This window comes from Lepidochelys kempii, chromosome 11 (assembly GCF_965140265.1).
Source record: "Lepidochelys kempii isolate rLepKem1 chromosome 11, rLepKem1.hap2, whole genome shotgun sequence".
Lineage (NCBI taxonomy): Eukaryota > Metazoa > Chordata > Testudines > Cheloniidae > Lepidochelys > Lepidochelys kempii.
In genome coordinates, this window is record NC_133266.1 from 14,113,288 (window position 1) to 14,137,064 (window position 23,777).

Below are 23,777 nucleotides of genomic sequence, written 5' to 3' on the forward strand. Positions count from 1 at the left end.
TCCTCTCCTCTGTGAGGTCCCCCTCACAGTTATAATCCATCAGGCACTTTACCTGGGTCCTGGACCTGTAATTTCAATGGCTGGAGCTCCAGAGCAGATGTTTTCCATGAAGAGTCTGGAATTCACTCTCCCCTAGGTTCAAAAGTGCCTGGAATTATTAATGGATAGGGCAGGCTTATCTGTCCTTTTGGGTTTTTAGTGACGTGACAGGTTCAGAGGGAGTGGGTTATTTAGAGTTTTGCTGGATGTTACTTTAGTCTGGGTTTGTTGTTTAGTCTGGAGTTGATTTCTATGCTTGGTTTTTGTGTACTTGAAATCATTTGTAAAAGCACCTAGAACTTTTGGGGAAAGCACTTTAAAGAAATAAAGTCTAAATGAAAACCAAAAGAAAGCCGGGGGAGGACGAAAACCAAATTGGGCTTGAAGAAGACACCAAAGTTTCCCTTCACTGCAAATTTTGTCCTTCTTTGAGAGAGTCTTCATCCCAGGCAAGGCTCCCCCCTACCCCAAACAGACTCTCAGACTAAACCTTCCTAGGCCAATTTCATCTCTCATCCTTGGAGATAATCTTCTTCCCAGCCCTCCAGGATGGACTCTTGTCTTCCCCCCCACTTCTGAGCCCTTGATCTTCTTGCCAAGTGAAGCAGCACAACCCAGACCACCCCAGCAGGCAGCTGCTGGTATCACACAGCTGTACAATGCACCACTACCTGATGCTCTGCCTCTGACTCACTGTGATGTCTAGGCCCCTCTAACTGTGGGGGTCTGGATCCTAAGGATCTTGTCCTAACCCAGCCCCAAACATTCTCCTTGGTTTCTCTTTCCCCCCACTATATTTTTAGTGAGGGCTAAAGCCTAGTGCTTCCCCAGGTGATGTCATCCCACATATGCTCTCCACATACGTCGTTGTTAGCCAGAACTGGGCAGATATGATATCGATTGATTTAGATATGCTTTAGGCAACCACAAATTATTGGGCTCAATACAGGAGTATCTGGATGAAATTCTATGGCCTGTGTTCTCCAGGAGATCAGTCTAGATGATCTAATGTCCGTTTTGGCATTAAAATCTCTGGATACAGCAAAAAAATACGCACACTAATATTCACTCAGCACTTGTTTTCCTTTCGGTCGTGCTAGTATCCCTGAGTAATCTGACCAGTCATAACCTGAGCTAGAACCCAGCTCCATTTTCGAACTCTCAGCAAGCAGTTCACAATCAAGCCACAGAGTAAACGAAATTTGAAGAGAATTTAAGAAAAAAAAAGCCAACACCAAACCTGCAGGATAAATCAAAATAATGAATAAAGCTGAGGAACTGATGATCTGTTAGCTGCCTCCCCCACAGGCAACAGGACCTAATATACACTGGTATGGGGAGGGTGGAATTAATGTATAGAAAACATCTTCCTCCTTTCCCAGAAAATAGGTCATGCGTTCCTGTCATCTTCACTTCTGGATACGGGGTCCCTCTTGCCAGACTCAGCATTCATTTGCAGGTAACAGAGTTCATTGCTCAAATAGGCCAAATTTTGATAAAAAAATCAGGAAAAATGGTCAACACAATTTTCACGAATGTTTTTTCTTTTCTTTTGGGCTTTGATCAGCTCTAAAACAAATGTTCACATTTTCCCATCCCCATTTTCTGACCAGCTCTTGTTGCCATCTGATGTCTGCTTGATGGCCTATAGAAAATGACTTCATGGTCTAAATTCAGCATCCAGTGTCTACATCACAACTGGAACTACACAACAAGCTGCTGAGGCTGCAAAGAAGAGAGGCCATGGTCTGAACAGGGATATACACTCACTGACTCAATCAACCTCAGAGGGAGTGCTTCCAAATCAGGGCTAAAATCTTTGGTGGGGATTTGTGGGGAAATGTTCCAGGCTGATGCCTGTGGGTATGACTACACTTCAAGGTGGGGATGAAATTCCCAACTTGAGGAGACATATCCGCACTAGCTCTGACTGAGTCAGCTCACTAAAAACAGAATGTAGCTGCCCTGGCTGCAGGTGGTGCTAGATACCCTGAATATGTGTTCGTCGGAGACACTAGGCACCATACTTGACACTTGGCACTACTTGCACTGCAATGGCTGCACTTTCTTTTTGGTGAGCTAGCTTGATCAGAGCTGGCATGGGTATGTCTCCTCAAACTGGGATTTACATCGAGCTTGAAGTGTAGACCTACCCCATGACATAGCTATTCTGTGAATAAACAGAGCATTTCATTCTTCTGGGTGGTTACGCAATCAGACAGGCTGGAACCTGTGAGAGAAATGTTCTCATGTTCTAAGATCTCTAATGGTCATGAGATGCCTGTTCCACACTAGAGGTCTCACACATGTGTCCTACATGGAATCCCCGTTGCCATATTTATTTGTCCTTATTTTAATATTATTGTTCCTCAAATTCTTAATCCACACCAAGAGTCACATATATAACATGACTTTGCAAGTTAAACATCTTAAGAAGGTTAATGTGTGAGGAACAATTTCCAAGATCTTCTTTAGCTCATAATAAGCAACAACAATATATTCTGCAATGAAGTCTTTCAGCTTAATTTCTTTCACACAAAGCAAATAATCTCTAACAATCCCCAACTATCTATAAACTGCTGCTAAAGGCTACATGGGTAGCTTTTGCTCATTATACAACCAATTAATTCAAGTCAAACAGATGGAAATGTGAAATATTTCCTGACTGAAATATACTGAAAACAAGTAGCACGATTTTTAAATTAATGTTGTTATGATCTCTCAAATAGTATTTCTTACAGAAAGGGTGGGACTGAACTGAAAAATTCAGATCTAGATCTAGATTCTGAACAACTGAAAATTCAAGAATGTTTGGATCTGGGGTTTTCTTGCTGTTCTTTATTACACAGGGGGGAAAATGTAGAAAGAGGCTGTCCACTGGATTGGATGACTCAAAGAATAGTTAATCAGATAATGGAACTGTTTGCTTCTTGGTTGTTGGTTTGAATCTATTCCAGGTCTGACATATTACTTTATGATGACTGTTCTGTGGCTCATGTGAAATTCACAGTCTACACAGTGTTCTGCCTCCAATTCTTAGCAGACAGGTTTCCAGGTTACAAAAACCACAACCAAATTAGGCACCAGCAATGTTGGCAGAGAGGCCTAAGAGTGAATGGGACTGGAGACAGTAATACCCATTTGCCCCTGGGCTTAACTCCTTCAGACTCTCTTATGTCCTGCAGGGAGAGCTGCAATAAGATTGCTAGTGTTAACTCTGTTTTGGGAGTAAACAGACAATGTCCTTCCCTCTATGTTTGTTAATCTGGCAATGTTCACGAGTAGTAAATGTACTTGCAAAATTTTTCCTTTCTTTCTTTAAATACAAAAGTAGTTGGTTAGGATTGACAGCTCATGTTTCAGATTTATTCACTTCTTGAGATAAGAAGAGAATTCAGAATATTTTGTAAAAAGAAAATGGGAAAAAATGTTACAATAACTTTCATGAAAAAAATATTTCAGTTTTCCAGCCAGCTATCTTGGTATCAAATAGAGTCATATGCAATATATATGTATTCTGTACAAATCTGCATTCTTCTCCACTCTTAGCGGAAGGGTAGATTATGCACTGTGCTCATCACCTGGTTTCTCAGTTTTGAAGATCTGAGTTTAAATCTAGAGCAAAAGTGAAAATGAGTTTGATGGCTTTAGCCTATTTTTAGTGGACATTTGTCATTACTAAACCTCCATACAATTTGTCACACACACTTCAGGAGAACTACAGTACAGGAATGTTAAAGATGCTGAAAGTCAAGAGAGAGGATTGGTTGTATAGAGAAGCCTGAATCATGCCTAGCTTTAACCAGAGATGGACCCACACCAAATCCTACATCCTAAACACTCCTGAACTTGGGAGACACTTGGATCCAGATCCATGTCTGAATTTTGTGACTAAGACTTCTTTCTAGTATAAACCAGTACTGTCAGTCCTTCCAAAAATCCACCTGGTAAATTATAACTGCTCCCACAGAAGTTCTGTTCAAATTTTACAAAAAAGTCCCACATGAAGTTATCAGTCTTTCTGGTTGACCCAGCCCTTTGACAATTTCAGTGATGTGGAATTTACCAGGCGCACTGAGCTGGTGTGTCCCTTATGTGGTGCTGAACATACCTGGTACAGATTCTCAATATTCCTTTGAAGTTAGTGGAATATCCATTTCTGGGGGTCAAGCTGTTATCCATCCTGCCATTCAGGTGACCTTGGTGGGTTTCCATCTCGGTTTCTAGGCTTTGAATCTATGGAGGAAAATAAGGAAGTACGAAAATGGTTAAAATAGACAATTGTCTTCTCCCTATCTCTTTCTTTCCTTCCTTTTTAAACTCTAATATTAGAATAAGTTGCATGCACAGAGAAAATATAGTCATAATACATGACAATGAAGCAAAATCTCTGCCTATATCAATTATTGTGGTACCGTACATTTTTATTTTTTTCCTTTGGGAAAATACAGTATTAAAGTAAGAAATCAGTTGGATAACAAAGCCACATGGAAAACGTTCAATGCACGAAGACACTCCTTTTCAGTGAACTGTATGCAGAGTGATATGGAAAACAGTATGAAACTGAGGCAGTTTCCTAGTCTAATTGGTGGCATTGTGCTGCCAGAGGAACTGCCTTTCTCATACAATCTACTCTAGATACCTACTCGTTCTCAGAAATAATTTCTTATACTTAAAGCTATGAAGAACATAGTTGTCACTGTTTATAGAATCGCTCTCTGAAGGTGAAGAAAAATATTTGACAGCAAAAAACGTTAGTAGCTCAAAGCCTAGTGTCATGGTGGTCTGTAGAGAAAGGCATATTGCCAGACTTAAACTCAAGTAACTTATTCTCCGTTTAGTGCCAGGAAAACTCCCCTACAATCAGAGGCGCCGACTTCCCCAGTTCCCAGGGGGGCTCAACCCCTGCTCCCACTCCAGGCCCTGTCCCCACTCCACCCTGTTACACCTCTCCCCCTGCCTCTTTCTGCCTCCACTCCTCTCCCCAGAGCCTCCGGAACATTGCTGAACAGCTGATTGTGGCAGGTGGGAGGCACTAGGAGGGAGAGAGAGGAGCTGATCGGCAGGGCACGCCAGCCGGCAGGAGGGCTGGAGGCAGAGCTGATCCGCAGGGCTGCCGGTGGGTGCTGAGCACGCGCTATTTTTTTCCATGGGTGCTCCAGCCCCAGAACACCCAGAGGGTTGGCGCTTATGTCTATAATGTTTGCTGAACAAAAACCTGGTTAACTTTATGCTATCGAGACATAAGAACTGTTTTTACATCCAGAGATGAGATTGTTCTTAAACAGTTGACCTAATATCGATCTATTTTTGTCATTGCTTTTGCACTGCAGAGAAAAGGAGATAACTTTAATTATTCATACCTAATGAGTCTGAGATAAACAAGGCAAATATCTGATAGTAAACAAGATTGCTACATAATAGCACCGAATAGAGAGGCGTGATCTACTGTTCTGTGCACAGGCATAGGTTGCAGGATATCGGGCTCCCCTAGTGACCCTTGCACGGATTCCCACTGTGGCCTAGGCCCAGTTATTTCACCTCCCTACCTCAGTTTCTTCATTCTTGTAGCATGGGGATAATAGCCAATGCACAGGTATGTTGTGAAGAAGAGTTACTGTCTCTAAAATGCGAAATAGTATTATTGACACAGAATTGCAGCCCCGTTTTAAGCTGGGAGTGCTGAATACAAGCCCTCGTGGTATGAATGCATTAAACTGTCTTGTGATCATATACAATAGAGGAAAAAAAAGTAATTCCCTCATGCCAGCTGTTGTGAAAGTTCCACAGAAACATTATCCCTACTTGCACATCAGAATACATTTTAAATATCTAGATAGCAGAGCTGGGCAGCTAGATCTACCCGGAATCTAGGTTCTTAAACCATGCTCAGCACTGTGGTGACTGAACTCAATCAACCTATATAAAACAAAGGTGCTCTGCCTACATCATGACACTTCAAGAGGTTCACCAGCACTTGACTGAGGGCATGATCTGGCTTCTTCAGTGAGCTGTCCTTATTCTCTTGCAATTAGTCCTTCTCAGATGCCAGAAGAGCCAGAAGCTACTGTACCCATGCTGTTATGCCCCCATTAAGCATTATTGGGACAAGCTCCTCCTTTGGAGACCTATGAGGACTAACAGAAAGATTTTGGGACACATCTGAAAGGAACCCATTGTGAGTGGTTGGATGTATGAAAACTTTTTATGTGGGCACAATCTACATCAGACCTCCCTCTGCTCAACTGATTTCCCATCTATTACAAAAAGAAATAGGGATTGCCCTGAGTCAAAAAGTTCAGAACAGTTTGAGGGTGTTAGGATCTTGGTGGGGGGTATGAAGCTGAAATTTTGATTTAGTTATCCAACAACAAACACCCCAAAACTGAAATATTTTTATTTGGGAATGCTGCCATGGTGCCTCATGGGAGTTATAGTTCAGTTGCCTTGAAGAACCCATTTCGATAGAGACAAGAGCAAATCACAATATTTGGATCTGGACCAAAAATTTCCATAAATTCAAGGATGTCAGGTTTCAAAGTTTCAGTCTGGGCAGATGAAACCCTCTTTCCTGTGGTGACATAACCAGGAAGAACTTCACCAGCTCCCATAATGCTTTTAATATCTCTTCATACCTTTGCTTCTTTAACTTCACCAACCTCCACACTTTCTGACTGTAACATTTCCATCGTTTTAACTTCTATGCCTGGATATTTCTATGAATGGTGAGTTATACAGTAATAATTCATTCTATAGCATGGTATATATGTTTTCATTAAGTATAGATATTCCAAACTTTGATGTACAGCTCCATATACATGTCATTTACTTTATTCTTACTATATTTCTAGGTTTGTGCCCCATAGTATTAAAAATGATGGATAAAATTAATGTATTATGCAGGCAGCAAATTAAATCATCTTTGTAAAAGATGCTGTGTTTTATCTTAAAATAACCACAAATCCCATTGCAAATGGCATGCTTTCGTGTTCAGACATGTAGTCAAATGATTCTGTCTGAAAATGCACTGTATTGTCTAGTCTTATAATTATACAGAAGCTCTATATAGCTTCAAAAAGCCATTTTGTTAATGGTAGCGAATAGCTTCTATAGCACATTTCCCAACTCGATTCGGCTAAACTAAAAATTCTCATGAAACTCTGAAAAAGGTGTCCCCCATTATTTTGTCAATTTCATGAAGAGACACAAAGGTAAATGTTTTCTTTTACTACACTCGAGGTGATACATTCATAAATTTTGCTAGGACTGTTTCAACATATTTGCAATGAATACTTGTGATCTATTGATAAAAACATATTTACACATCTCGTGGTGCAAGATATAACTTCCAGCTTGGAAACTGTATAGACTTCTATATATTAAATATATTCATACTAGCTCTAACGATGATGTTGGCACTATTAACTTTCACACTATGTAGGAAAAATGTAAGGTTAATTTAAAGTGTGTTTCTTTCTATTAGTCTATTTAAACAGATTTCCTTAGAGAATTCATATGCTCTCTCTCTCTCTTTCTATTCATCTTAGGATATAATATCTACACCGTTCTGATTGCATATTACTTCATTTTTTGTGTTACTGTTTCAGACTCTCATCTGATTTGATGTTTCAGATCAACAGCGATAAAAGAGAAGCAAACATTCTTTGAAGGGTCAGATTTTGAAAAATAGGTGCTTGCCTCACATACATTCAGACATAGGAGAAAAAAAGGTAATTGTTCCCAATGGATGAAATTCATCCTGGTGTAGAGGGCCAGCTCAAGGCACTCCAAACTAATTAGGCTCTGTGTTTGGCTACACTTTGCCCCTTGGGCATGGTGGAGGGGGGTCTACATGCGCATTTGTATGTGGGTGAGGGGATTATGAGATCATTGTTTACGTGGAGCCAATGACCATAATACACTATACAAATGGGCTGTGGGTGTAGCGGGACGGCAGTACACCGCCATACACTGGCCTTTGCACTTCACCTGCATAAAGCCCAATTACTCAGATGATTCCATCTAAACATTTTTTTCTATCTTCTAGGTCTATTGTTGCTCAGCCTAAATTCCGACAAAGTGATTTTCACTAAATACGAAGCTGTATAAAAAGCAGCTTGTTTTCCAGGCATAAATATCTGTCTGTGCCTATTTTTCATGTACCATCTAGATGCCTGTTTTCAAAAATTTTACTTTTAACTTGCAAAGTAAATACCTATATGTTTATTTATTCTCGTTCTAAAGGTGGACATTTGCCAAAATATGATGGGACATAAAAGTCCCACATCAGATTTAAAATACTTTCATCTTTGTTTTACCCATGTTATACGCTGAATGCATAACAACATATTACTGATATGCATTATGGACCAAAGGACTGCATGTGGTACAGTACATCTAAGATGAATACATCTGAATAATTCAGTAAAAAGTTCAAACTATTCCAATATTCAGCTGCTAATTGAATAGCTATCTCAATATCATCCAATATCCAACATCGGACCACAGAAAGAAAAAATATGCTCTAGTATCCTGATGTATAGCTTTCAATCTTTATAGAGTTATAAAGAAAATTTATCATCATCAGCATAACAGTCTAAGACATGTGAACAAGTTCTTACACAACGTGTATTTGGAGAAGAGCAAACATCTCACTGAGGATGTAAAAAGATACCCTCTCCTCCCCCAATCTGTATATCTTTGCATGTATGTAAAATGCATGTAGGATCTGTTTCCCAAGCCCAGAAATTCCCTTTTGCTCAGAGGTGGAGCTGGTGAACCTGAAAAAACAGCAATAACAGTCCTCACAGTACCGAGATTTCAAATTCTATTCTCTCCAGGTTCTTATACTATCACTGGGGTATATAAGCACTTAAAATGGTTAATATGTTCTAATTATGATTATAGTGGTAGTTCTTCCTACAGTTAGAATGATCCCATAATGACATATGCTTAGGGTTTTAGATATACAAAAAGGACAAACTATATGATTTTGGATCTGAAATTAATTTTCAGTGCTTTAATTACTTAATCTGAGACAAAAGGGTGTATTGGATATGCTGTTCTAAGAGTGATTGTACATTGGGTCACATGGGAATTTAGCCTGATGTGAACCAGGCCCAATCTTGAGAGTATGGATGCAGGAAAAGAGGAGAAACAAGATATATTTTACTACAAGATTAACAGCAATCTTGAAATTGACTCTATATAACAAACCAATGAACACCATACATAATGTTATTATTAAATTAAATTATTATTTTTATTAAAGTTAAAACAACATGGGCACAAAGATGAATGACCAAATTCTCTTCTGATGTAACTATTGACTTTGGTGGAGTTATGCCAGGGGAGAATTTGGCCTGTAGTCTCACATGCAGTCTACTGCAGTTTCACTCTGTGGAATGTATTAATAAAGATCTAACAAACCTTATATATGAAATATTGTAATTATATGAATTTATTGTTATACATATAGTGGATGGCATTCAGATACCACATAAGGATAACAGTCTAAAGTTCTTGAAACTTCCTTTGAAATTGTTTAAAAGGTACATCAAGAAGAATGTAGTGCTGTTTTATGTTAAAACAAAAATGATATCAAATAGTCTAGAGTTAATGTTGCTAATTTCAAATTAAGCTTTCCGTTTTGTTTAAAGCATTACAAATACAAAGGTAAGACTTCATGCTTTACACAATCTAATTTTTTTCCATTGCTTTTTGACACAGTGTTCAAATGTCATTTTAGACTGCTGAAGAGCGAAAAGAAAATGTACTGATTATTTGCAGTAAGTTAATTTTCTTAGAGCAAATTGTAGGACTTTTACAAAAATAGGCAAAGTTACAGTTTAATGTTGGTGGAGGTTCAATAATCTGAATTTCATTAAAAACCTTATTTGGATTTAGTTCAAAAGTATATTATATTTTTAAACTTTTGGTTTTTGTTTGGAAAAAATCATTAACAAACAAAGAAAAAGAAACTCTAAAAACAATTCAAGACCAGTAGAAGAATTAATAACCTTTAAAAGAGTAAATACAGTTTTTTGCTCAATAAAGCTACCAAGTTAGAGCCGTAAAGTTAGCAATATGTGTACATTTCAAAATATATTTTAGTAAATCTCAACTCAGAAGTATTTCATCCTCATAACACAAAGGAAAAGCACCTTAATTTCAAATAATCAACAAACGTTATACAAAGCTAAAAAAATGTTAAGAATATTTAGGTTTCTTCAGCAGATTGTGATACTAAACTAATTTGTGAATGACCTTCAAGATAGATGATTTGCTAATTTGCAGATGTCTCTCCACTTTTCTCTCTGCATCTCTCTATTTGAGGAGATATACATTTACAAACTGTATGTGCACGCACAAAATATACCTATCTATTTTAGGCATTTCTTGATCACTCATCATGATAGTATCTAAGAGCTAAATATACGTATTAAACACACATGCCCACACACAAATGCCAAATATACATGCATATCTACTAGACATCCAATAAAATATGTACTGTAAAAAAGAAAATGTGATTTCAAAGATTTGAAGACAGCTATGATGACAGTGTATATTACTGTTAAATTCATGAAGGCACATCTGTAAAACAGACTAGGGACATACCTGTAAATCTTTTCTCGGAAGTTGAAGGTAAATATTTTTTATTTGCCAGAAATATGTGAAAAAAGTATCTATGATTTCACAGTTACTAGGATGATTTTTAAAAGAATACTACATTAGCTTTTTTTTATTAACATATCTTGAGTATGCAGTATTGACTTTAGTTTAATGGGCTAAGTCATTGGTAATTTAAAACTGATCCTATTGGTGTGAATATTCACAACATAGAGTAACCTTTCAAACAAAAACAAATTTGTTAGCTGATCTTTTCAATGATGTTTTGATTCTCTTTTGGCAATTAAACAAATTAGATACTCGGTATCTATGTGCTTGTTTAATATCTTCCTTGCTGTTGTAGTTCATATTTAGAAGTAATGCAGAGTTTAACCACATATGGATAAAGTTTTAGCCCTAAGTGTTTTATTATAGCAATATTCCCTTTTCAGTGCATTGTCCACCATAACAGGTCTTAACCATTCATAGCTAGACAGACAAGCGGAGAAGTATAAAAATGAAACAAGCTAAGTTTAGCAGAATTGTACATACCATAATCTCTTTACCATGGTCAAACAAGACTGGAATTCTCAAGATGATCTGTTATGGCACAAATCCATTCCAGAAGAGAGTTGATTTACAGCTTAGCACCATTCTCCACTCTTCACTGAGAGTAAGTTAAATGACCCAAGAATAACATGAATATGTACTATAACTAGATAGAATGGGGGTCTAAAGGGTGGTCTAAAGCATTAGTTTTCACCCAAAGAAACTCAAGTTCATATATTGCCCAGAAATACTAATAAGGGTCAAGTATCATTACTATTTTAAGAGGTCGACAATGTAATGAGTTATGGGGTATGATAGTGAAACAGTGCTGCTATCCTTCTGCTGTCTATCAGTCTTGCTCATCTTTTTATGCAATAATATTTTGAATGAATCTTGAATATATTCATATTCATATCTTGTATTCTGTTTCATTGCTAACTTGGATTAAAAATATCTGTTGAACGTATCTTTGCTCATTTTGGTCCATCTGATTAAACTGATATAAGTCCCTTACCAAGTTTCCTTTCTTTTCTCCTTTTCATTAAAGAAACAGCATCAGAAAAAAAAAGTTGGGAGAACTTAAGTTACAGTTTAAAAATCACGTTAACAGGGACACTAACATATTTCCATGGAAAAGAAATGATCTGACAAAACAGTAAATAGAAAAGTAAGATGTTGAAATTATTTTAAGACAGATGCCTTTTTAAACTGTATTAAGAACACCTATCACAGATCCTGAATCCAGCCAGTTCCTCACCCAGGAGGTATTTTATCTTCACAACATCTGGCACTGTCAAGGAGCTACAGTTGTAGACCTTACCAGATGCAGACAGTCCATACATAAAAGTACACTAACAAATCATACCACTAACAGCAGTACAACACAAGTGTTTCTTATACATCCATGAAGAAACTATTCCATGGCCCTGAGAAGGCTTTAAAAAAACAAACCCTAACCCAACTTTCCTGTAATTCTTAATACATGAAAATAACTAAGAGCTTTATTTTCAGTTTTCTACAGATGACTGACAGGAAAGCTTTTTTTTCTTCTGGGTGAAAAACTCCTTGTCCCATAAATCTGTGTGGTTGACATATCTAGGTAAATTTGTATCCTTGCTCAGAGGGATCACCAGTTTTATTCTCTATGGATTTTTCACTCACTCTATTGTGGAAAGTGAATGGAGGCAGAGAAAAAAGTTTGATATTTGTAGGAAGGTTTATATTATTTTATATCATTCACACTGCTATGTTGTCATTTTGCTTCCTTTATTAATTGTTTAAAACATAACACTATACCACATAAACCGGAGATATTTCTGAATATGTAATTCAGTCCTGACAAAGTACTAGCTGTCTTGGGCCCTATTCTCCTCTTACTCTTGATTTACGCCAGTGTAAATAACTGCATTGGTGTCAACGTAAATCCAGCACAAGCAGGAGGAACACACGCACACAATATTATATTATAGGTGTTATCAAAGTTTCCCTTGGTTTCCTCCCCAGTATAAGTGAATGATTTACCAAGTATCAAGAAGTCACATCCTCAGCTGGTATAAATCCATGGATCAATGGAGCTACAATGATTTACACCAGATGAGCATGTGGTCCCTAAACGTTTCACTCAACCCACCTTGGTATTTTACTAATAGCAATAAATATTTCATTGATATCAGTGCACTAAGTAATATATATGACTTGCAAGAGGGGCTCAGTTTGTATTTCTGATACTGTTAAAATATTTATTAAACATTTTTAGCCTAATCAAATAGATTTAACTTCATCCATTTTTTAGGACAAAACAGCTGCCGGATTCCTTTTGTGATACTGTCACCATGATAAGATACCAAGAACTGCAGCGAGCCACTGTCCCTCAGACTTCCTTTTAAATATTTATTGCTCTTCTGGGTTAAAGTTGGAATAAGAAAATACTAACAGGATTGCATTTTCTATCCCTAAAACATGATTTCAAACTTAATTTTCTACAAACTGTGTGGTACTTCTTGGAACGTAAGCAATTTTACCCGCATGTGCTATGTTATGTTGGCTATGATGGTGGTGGTGCATGCTTGGCAGAGGGATTAGATATGGGTCAACTGTTTAACCATCTGGATTCTCCATGAGCTAAACCTAATTTTTGACACCTCTCTTTAGGCTAACTGGAAAACAAAGTGACTCCCATTCTGTTTTTCCTCTTGTTCTCTGTAAGCTTGTCCTAGTGTCAATTGGAACTACACTGCTTCCACCACCCTGTGGTAATTTTATGCCATGACATACATTCAGTTTAATATGGCCTTCTTGCAACACACAGCAATATTTTATAAAGTTATTTGTCTTCTGTGATTAATTTCAACACCAAAGTATTAATTCTCATCACTCACTTTGATGCAAGTAAGATGTAGGTAAATCTTTCATATAAGAAGTATTTTTTGAATACCTAACTCAAATGAAATACATTAAAGTACTTCTTTTAAAAACTTAATGGCATTGTTTTTACAATTGAGTTATTACTGAGATAGGCGACCTTTTAGAAACTATCTGAGTAATACACTGAACATGCCGGTTTTCAATACATAATATATCCATAGGATGATGAAAAAAATCAAGTTATCTTGGGTTAAGAAAAAAAAAGGTTAATACAATTTAAATTTTCTCACTGCATGCACATTTCACAAATACTCTGATTTTTATATGTAGCAGATGGTGTTCAAACAAATCAAGAAGCAGAAGCTGCAAACGAGAGAAAAAAAACAACGGAGAAACTCATATATTTCTTCAAACGATAAGATGAACTGCAGATGTTTGTTGAAGGGCAGCGCTGACGCAGACAACTTAAGAAGCATCAGCTTAAAAAAAAGAGTCCACTAGTGTTTAGCACTGAGAACCACAGTAGCTGTCACTACATGATTTATGAAGGTAGTTTTCTATATTTTATGTCAACGGAGGAATTGCAATTAAAAAAACCCCCAAAATATAATCACTCGCCTGTGATAATTGGGAACACTGGAAGATGATAACCGAATATAACTCCTGCCACCCTTTTGCAAGCTCAGCTTTTCAGGGTGAACAAAGATATTTAAGCAGCATAACTCAGTTCCATCAATCTTTCAAAGTTTTGACCAACATGCTTTCATGCTTCTGTATTTTACCCACATGGTACTCAGTAGTGCTGCTAAAATACTGTTCTTATCTGACACCTGCAGTCAAATTAATCCCAAGTTAAGCTTGACAAAGTCACAAAAAGAAAAACAGTTGTCCGTTAAAGAACTTTAAGTCATATACAAAACAGCTGCTTGATAAGTGGTTAAAAAAATCATTACAAAGCATTTAGACATTAATTTCAAGAATATATGCTTGATAACTAACAGAAACCCATCATTAACATAACATTCTATTTGGCAAAAGTTACACGCTTATCTGCCAGCACTTCTATTAAAATCCCCATATTTTTCAGACATGTTGTAACTTGGCCGTAAATATTTACTCTAGACTGCAACTTGATATTCAAGATTGCAGCCCAAAAGCAAATATTTCTTACCAAATTTCAAATATATGGACTTTCCCATTTGTAAATGATTCAGGCAGCCTCTCCCCTCCTCCAGAATAGCTAACCTAATCTATAAACACACACAGACACAATTTCAGAGGTGAAAATATACAAATTACAGATTGGTAAATAGAAAAGGAGTACTTGTGGCACCTTAGAGACTAACCAATTTATTTGAGCATGAGCTTTCGTGAGCTACAGCTCACTTCATCGGATGCATACCGTGGAAACTGCAGCAGACTTTATATATACACAGAGAATATGAAACAATACCTCCTCCCACCCCACTGTCCTGCTGGTAATAGCTTATCTAAAGTGATCATCAGGTGGGCCATTTCCAGCACAAATCCAGGTTTTCTAGTTGTCACTTTGGATGGGCTATCACCAGCAGGAGAGTGAATTTGTGGGGGGGGGGGGGTGGAGGGTGAGAAAACCTGGATTTGTGCTGGAAATGGCCCACCTGATGATCACTTTAGATAAGCTATTACCAGCAGGACAGTGGGGTGGGAGGAGGTATTGTTTCATATTCTCTGTGTATATATAAAGTCTGCTGCAGTTTCCACGGTATGCATCCGATGAAGTGAGCTGTAGCTCACGAAAGCTCATGCTCAAATAAATTGGTTAGTCTCTAAGGTGCCACAAGTACTCCTTTTCTTTTTGCGAATACAGACTAACACGGCTGTTACTCTGAAACCTGAGATTGGTAAATGAGTTTCAAGGAGTTTAGGATAGTGTAATTTACCCATAAAGGATTAATTTCTGCTCCGATTAACACCTTTACCACATCTGTTGACATCAGTGGAGTTCCACAGGATGCAAGTCAAGGAAGAATATGTCTTTGAGGGGTTGGAAGAGGATGTTAATTACACCAATTTAGGTGCTCAGACTAGTTGGTCTAGCTTCTGCTCTTAGTTACGCCACCATAAATGCAGGGTGTCTCTGTTGAAGTTAACACTCTGCCTCTATGCTGGTATAACTCAGAGCAGAATTTGGCCTCCTAAGATTTGTTTATATTTGCATCACCTCTGCATTAGGCTCATATACTGTATATAATTCTAGATAGAAAGAGAGGAAGTGGATGACACATTACACAACAGGTGGTTTTATTATGTAATTCTTTGCTTTGGTGACATAATGAGGCACCAGGCTGAAGGCCAAGGGCATCCAGATCTTGAGTATTCTCTGAAGCTTTTGAAATTCAGATCTGCATTGCCTTCAAGAACTCCAGAGAGAAATCCTTAATTTAAGAAATATATATATTTCTATTCCCTGTAAAGCAGAGTTTTGACAAACTCCATGCAGGTCCTTCAATTTATTCTATTTCTTTAGGTACTTGGACCTCAGGGAGGACAATGCGGCAACCAAATTCTGACTCTCATATTGTAGCTGGTGTTCTATAGTTAATTGCAGTCTTACGTATCCAAACAGATTAGTACTCCCCACTGCTCACTGTAAAATACACATATACAGTTGACAGGGACTGACTGCTGCATATGTAGCCTTTGACTCCTGGGTTACTTATCAATAAAAATGCATGGATCATATATAGATGGGGCATTTGATTTTAGGCTTTTTTAACTGATAATATATCCCCAATACAACAGCATTTCCCTCCCCTCACAAATGAAAGTACTGTTTATCCAATAAATCCTGGAAAACACCCAGAAATGGCTACCTGGATCTAAGGGCTTGTCTACATGGAGCTGTAATTCAGACAATGGGGGTACAATTTCTAAAGCTCACCAACATGTAGTGCATTAATTGGCCAACATAGACCCTGCTGGTGTGCACTGAAGGTTCCCTAGTGCGCTTTAATGTAGTGCTGTTTGAAACACTGTAAAGAGATTACTCATGACTGTAATGAGAAACATACACATTATACATTATTCATTATAGTATATACTGAAACAAAGCCCTGAAAACCCTCAATTTTTGGACAGCTATATAAAACTTAAAAATTGCTAAAAATAAACACCAAAAAAAGAGAAACTCACAGACCCTCAGAACCAGAAGCCCTACACATAGATGGTGCAAGGACACAAGTATCAGTTATTTAAAGGGACATGCAAGGAGCATGCTTAGTCAATGATACTCTTGTGTAGCTTATATATATGCTCCCTCCATCATTAATGCTCACCCATTCAATTACCCAAACGATTACCATTTGATGGCTCTTCAGTGGTCCATGAGAAATTAATTGGTGGTGTCAGTCCACTTCCCAATGGATAGCTGTCCCTATCAAAAAGCCACATTTATCATGAACTGCAAAGTTCGCTGGCAGTCTCAGAAGACAGGCCAAGGACAGAAGGGTATTGGAGGCTGAATTAGTTCCTGAACCCGCGAGTGTTGAGAAGCATCAGAGTGGTGTGGGGAAGTTTGTACTAGCACTGTTCATATTGTTTTTTAATGGATGTAAAGATTCATTCCCTATTAATGACATCATTTTCATGCATTAAAAACTCTCTCTTTCTCTGTCACACAAGGGCCTCAAGTGCAGAAATTGGATCTAGATCCAGATTTCAGCTACTCACAAAGTTTGGGTTTGGACTTTGGTGCATCCCACTGTAGAAATGGGCCAGCTGCAAACTTTCAATCCAGATTAAGTTTGGATTCTGAAAACCTGAGAAGTTTGTGAATTTACCTATCTGTCCATCCATCTGCAATCCCAGCCATTTGCCACCAAAACGCTGAGTGGTCTTTACGGAATAGTTATGGCTATTTTAGAGCTGTGTGACATATTTGCAACCAAGTTTGAAAACCTCATGGAGGAGGTCTGGACAGCCCATGAAGCCAGGATCCACAACATTCCTGGATGCCTCCTGGCAGGACCGATCCTGTGGGAACTGATAATTTGGACATACTGGCTTGAGAATGGCTTTTAATGCATGTTCTGTGCCACAAGACCATTTTTCTTCTTCCCTTTTCAATTTTTTGTAATGTATATGTCACGTAGTTAAAAGTCACACTCAGTCTGCGGGCATATGTCATGACCAATGATCTCACTTGCAGAATTTGAAGAGCAGCTCTTACTGCCCCAAGGTCTAGGACCGTAGAAAGCAGACATCACTGCTTTGGAGTCTATTTGGATAGTGTCCAGGGTACCATCTCCTCCCTCTTGAATGGTTTATGCAGAAGAAATTACTTGAGGTGAACCTCTTTGAGTGTCTTGCATACTATTTCCCTTCCTGCATTTATTCTTTAGGATGGACAACAACGCAAAAGGTCAAATTTTGTCCTTGGCTGTGTGAGCAACACATCTCTCATGTATTTCTGTAGGAGATGTGTGTGTACCAATACGAAGGCAGAATTTTACTCTAAATGCTGCAATTTTTTCTCCTGATACCACTCTTGATGAGTTACTAGATTAACCCTGGCTTGTAATTCACGTCATTTAAACTTTTTGGTAAGGAGAGTCACAAACCCAAATAAATTATTGTCTTGTCTCATATAGCTGCAATTGCACATGTGTAGCCCCTGAAAATGTTCACATAAACTTTGTTGTAATGCCATTATTGGTAATGCTTGCTGTACGCCTGCTCTTGATGAATGCTCTATTGAAATCAACTAGCTCTCCAAGCATTAACGATCAGTCGATTGAAGAAAACTTTCTAGTTAACAATTTGTAACAATGTAATAAGTGACTTTCAATTAAATTTTTCTGTATGTGGAGAAAATGTGTAATGAATAAATCAGTAAAGACTACATAATGGAAGCCTATTAGCAGGGTGACTATACTCTTGTAACTCAAATTTCTATACCACTTTAGTATTATCTTCCATCAGAAGAGAATGTACAATTACCAATTTTTATCTTATCTTACTCTTTATTATTAAAGAGTAGTAAAGGAAACTTCATTTCAGAAGCTATAATGTGATTTTTGATTAATAGTGGGATTTTTATGTGACAAGAATATTTCTCCTAGGCAAAGTATGCACATGTATCTTTGCCTGAACTGACTTGTTTCTGACAGGCTTTTCATGGACAGAAAGTTGTGCTACTGTATAAATATATGTCTGTATCTATATGTATATCAAATTTAAGCTCATAGCTACTAAAAATGCTCTGAACTTAAATACATACTGTATGAACAGATGTTCGTATTACTGCAGATTTTATTCAATTTAATTTTAAACTGAAGTCACCAAACAATAAATACCAAGTAACCCACCTTCTTAACTGTCATAGCTGCAAAGAGAAATGTTGAAAAAAACAAAACAATCCCCCCCTCCCAGCCAATATTAATCATGACTTGAAATGTTCTAAGAGGGTCTATTCTGTCACAGTTATATATGCACCAGTAACTTATTACTGTCATTTGGAGTTATGGGCATATAATAATGGCAGATGTGACTTCTGAGAGATTATCTAAAATACATTTTTAACCCTTAAGATGTATTCTACATGCATTTCTAATTGGCAGAAAAAATAATTATCCATTTAATTCTTGCTAAAATTCAACTAATACTATATGTCACTATTTTTTTAAAAAAGTTTAAAAAATTTAAATGTTTAGCCTGATTCAACTCTCACTGAAGTAAATTGAAAAAGTTGAATCAGGTCTTCAATGTGTTGAAGTTTAGGATGTTAGCATTTTCCCACCAACAAATCCAGGGAGAAATCCACCCTTGTGCAAAAGGACAGCAAAACATTCAAATGAATACATAGGAGCATGTGCAAGCAGAAGTTTTAGCCCCCAAATAGGTTAATATTATTAAATTTTAAGACTAGATAATTAGCCATTTAACTACACACAAGTATGTTATGATAAATCCACAAACACAAAACAGTAGAGAACTAAGATGAGAAATCTGGTCCGCTCACCACCCAAGTGTGGCTGTGTCGTGTAGGTCTCTACAAACAGTAGGTGAGCTGAGCGGTCTTGTCCATCATGGTCTCTAATGCCACCTGGATTCTTTGGGTTGGAAATGAAAGGGAAGCAGTCAGCGTTTATGAAAATCATGTGTGGGGCAGATAGCAAGAGCCCAGATTAGTTAAACATGTTCTGTGTTGTACCTGTCCTCACAAAGAGGGATGCCATCTGCTGGGCACATGCTGCCCATTTCACAAGCCAGGACCTTTGGGCAGGAAAGGCCTCATGGTAAGTCATCAAGACTATAGCTCTGCTTTTTTATTTTCAGAACTAATATTTCTACAGTAGATCCTCTCCAAAGACTGCTTGTCACCCTGGGACTTGACTTGCCAGCAATTTTGCTTTTACCACCATTTTTTTTAAAGCATCCCCTCCCGGAGCTCAGTATGAATGCACTAAATTCTGCTCTTAGTTAAAGTTAGTGGAGTTGTGCTGGATTTACCTTAATGTAAGAAAGCAGAAAAAAGCCCGGTGTTCCTCTTCTTTTCTGCTATTTCAGATGGGTTTTTTTGCTGTCAGTTGAAATCCAATGGGTCAATTAATTTCAATTCTCTCCTTTCTTCTGTTGAACCCCTTTATGTACGAGACTCTTAATTCTGCAATTCTCCAATGTACATATTAGTTTGCTTCACTTTTTCCCATAGTCTAGTCCCACTGAAGCCTCTATTGATTGCTGTTTTCCCATCTCTCCCCGCATGTTCTGTTTTTTCTGTAATATGGTGCACCAAGTTCAGTGTAATATATCTGATCTGGTCTAACCAGCACTGCATACATGGAATGACTTAACCTCTCTAACCCCTATTCTGCTTTGATACCCACTTGCATAGACCCTGTGCCAGTGCAGACTCCCACTGAAGTTTACAAGATGCTGCAAGGCATAGGGGTATGATGTGTGCTGCCCTGTCTACACCAGTGGCCTGGGGGGCTGTGAGCAGGTTTCAGGGGGGTCCACCAAGCATGGCTGGTATTAGACTCACTGGGGCCCAGGACAGAAAGCCAAAGTCCCACCATGCAGTATTGCAGCCCGGGACCCTGAACCCCACCAGCTGTGGCTGAAGCCAAAGCCTGAGCAACATAGCTTCCCGTTGCCCCCTGTGGTGTGGGGCCCTGGGCAATTCCCTTCCTTGATGCCCTCTAACATCAGGCCCCACTTTTATATACAGAAAAACAGGTGTTGTGGCACAGCTGGGCCGTGGAGCTTTTTTTGTAGCATGTGGTGGTGGTGTGGGGAGGACTCAGAAAGAAAATGGTCTATACCACACGTACAGTACAAATTGCAGATCAGATCCAAAGCCTACTGAAGTCAATGGAAAGGTTCCCACTTGCTTCATGGAGTTTGGCTCAAGCCCAAGAAATAAAATTCCTGAGGTCTGAATTGTTCAAAACCCTGGCTTTTTCACTAATTATTTCAAATTTGGTCCCTTTAGAGTGAGAATTTTGTAAAATTTTAATGCTTAAAATGGCCTCATTGTCCGTGTGATATTGTATTTGTCTGAATTCCTTTTACTTGCAAATTAATAAGAAATAATAACAACAACAACAAAGTTAACAGTTGTTTAATCACTACTTTCCTTCTGAAAATGCACAAAATATCATAATTTCATGATGCTTTCACTGTCGTATTACTGGTTTTCATAAAATTGTACAGAAGCATGTCATTTTGGGTGGCACCAAATAGGCAAAAAATAAAATAAATTAAAAAAAATGCTGCAAACACTTTCCTGCAGTTTTTGAACAGCCTTAGTTCAGATTCTAGGCACATAAACAATACACGGACAGACAGACTGTACTTCGGCTAATATTCATATGATGTTCTTCACTATTAGACAGTATCTTAAAGTGCACACAACATACAAAACCAACTGAACTCTGGCCTGACTTTCTCAACTTTAGATCCCTCTACTGCCACATAAAACCCCACTTATAATTCATTTAGATGCACCGTGGAATTCCTGGCTGGAGCAAGGTAGCCCTGTTTTCCGAGCAAACCACAAGGGTAAAGAACCTCTAAGAATGGAATCTTTCAAGTTATGTTCCCTGAAACTATGTGACTTCCAAACCAGAGCTTTGCACAGCTGTGTTCTAAATATAAGATATAGAATCTTCAATAAACCATACATTATCTAACCATGAGTAAGACGATGGCATCACAATTTTATAAACCTTGAAATGAAATGTCTGCACAGACCCATACCCAGCTCTCTGAGGTAGTGGTAGCTTTAATGTACTGATTTCCCTTCTGCTGAAATAGTTTTCAGTCATGCATTTATCTGTAAATTTTGTTTTAAAGCAGAACACCTCTTGAGACCTGGCATCTTGCTTTCAAGAAAATCCCCAGGAGAGACAAGTATGGCAGCAGTAGCAGAACAAAAAACTAAAATAAAATAGGAAATGTCACCTTAAGTTATTATTATATGTGTGTCTGCAGAGAGATACAGAGATGCACTAATTTTATCTTAAAAACTATCATGAAGTGTACTCAATCATAAGCATCAGTGTTTGCTAGTTTATACTGGTTGCTCTCTGTCTCAATTTCTTCTATCTCTATTTGCCTGTTAGAATTTGTGCATTCTTCCCATTCTTCTATAGCACTGCCCCTCCACCCCCACGAACATGATACAGTTCTGTGGTGACCTAGAATCCTATTTTTGACATCTCCAACTCAAGGAATATTTCCAACACACCTCTGAACAGCATACTAACCCACAGAGACCTTCCTACCAACAATAAAAAGAAAAGGATTCTGGGTTGACTCTTCCTAAAGGTTGAAACAACAGACTGGACTTCTACATAGAGCGCTTCCACCGATGTGCATGGGCTGAAATTGTGGAAAAGGAGCATCACTTGCCCCATAACCTCAGCCGTGCAGAAAACAATGCCACCCACAGCCTCAGAAACAACTCTGACATCATAATCAAAAAGGCTGACAAAGGAGGTGCTGTTGTCATCATGAATAGGTCGGAATATGAACAAGAGACTACTAGGCAGCTCTCCAACACCACATTCTACAAGCCATTACCCTCTGATCCCACTGAGGGTTACCAAAAGAAACTACACTATTTGCTCAAGAAACTCCCAGAAAAAGCACAAGAACAAATCCGCACAGACATACCCCTAGAACTCCAAGCAGGGTATTCTATCTGCTACCCAAGATCCATAAACCTGGAAATCCTGGGCGCCCCATCATCTCAGGCATTGGCACCCTGACAGCAGGATTGTCTGGCTATGTAGACTCCCTCCTCAGGCCCTACGCTACCAGCATTTCAAGCTATCTTCGAGACACAACTGACTCCCTGAGGAAACTACAATCCATCAGTGATCTTCCTGAAAACACCATCCTAGCCACTATGGATGCAGAAGCCCTCTACACCAACATTCCACACAAAGATGGACTACAAGCCATCAGGAACAGTATCCCCGATAATGTCACGGCAAACTTGGCGGCTGAACTTTGTGACTTTGTCCTCACCCAGAACTATTTCACATTTGGGGACAATGTATACCTTCAAATCAGCAGCACTGCTATGGGTACCCGCATGGCCCCACAGTATGCCAACATTTTTATGGCTGATTTAGAACAACGCTTTCTCAGCTTTCGTCCTCTAATCCCCCTACTCTACTTGCGCTACACTGATGACATCTTCATCATCTGAACCCATGGAAAAGAAGCCTTTGAGGAATTCCACCATGATTTCAACAATTTCCATCCCACCATCAACCTCAGCCTGGACCAGTCCACACAAGAGATCCATTTCCTGGACACTACTGTGCTAATAATAATGGTCACATAAACATCACCCTATACCGGAAACCTACTGACCACTATACTTACGTACATGCCTCCAGCTTTCATCCAGACCACACCACACGATCCATTGTCTACAGCCAAGCTCTATGATACAACCGCATTTGCTCCAACCCCTCAGACAGAGACAAACACCTACAGGATCTCTATCAAGTGTTCTTACAACTATAATACCCACCTGCTGAAGTGAAGAAACAGATTGACAGAACCAGAAGAGTACCCAGAAGTTACCTACTACAGGACAGGCCCAACAAAGAAAATAACAGAACGCCACTAGCCTTCACCTTCAGCCCCCAACTAAAACCTCTCCAGCGCATCATCAAGGATTTACAACCTATCCTGAAGGACGACCCATCACT

The 23,777-nt window shown here is 38.5% G+C and overlaps 1 protein-coding gene across 4 annotated transcripts in view; it reads right to left on the minus strand.

The window, feature by feature from the left end:
- Window positions 1-23,777, minus strand: part of MARCO (macrophage receptor with collagenous structure) — a 334,342-nt gene that overhangs the window by 137,567 nt on the left and 172,998 nt on the right. For 2 of the 4 annotated variants that reach the window (XM_073305239.1, XM_073305235.1), the window contains one exon: window positions 4,151-4,275. The gene's annotated coding sequence lies outside the window, so the exon portion shown is untranslated. Of the gene's footprint in view, window positions 1-4,150; window positions 4,276-19,564; window positions 19,656-20,055; window positions 20,110-23,777 lie in introns of those variants that run through there. The other 2 variants (XM_073305241.1, XM_073305238.1) reach the window with 2 other exon arrangements.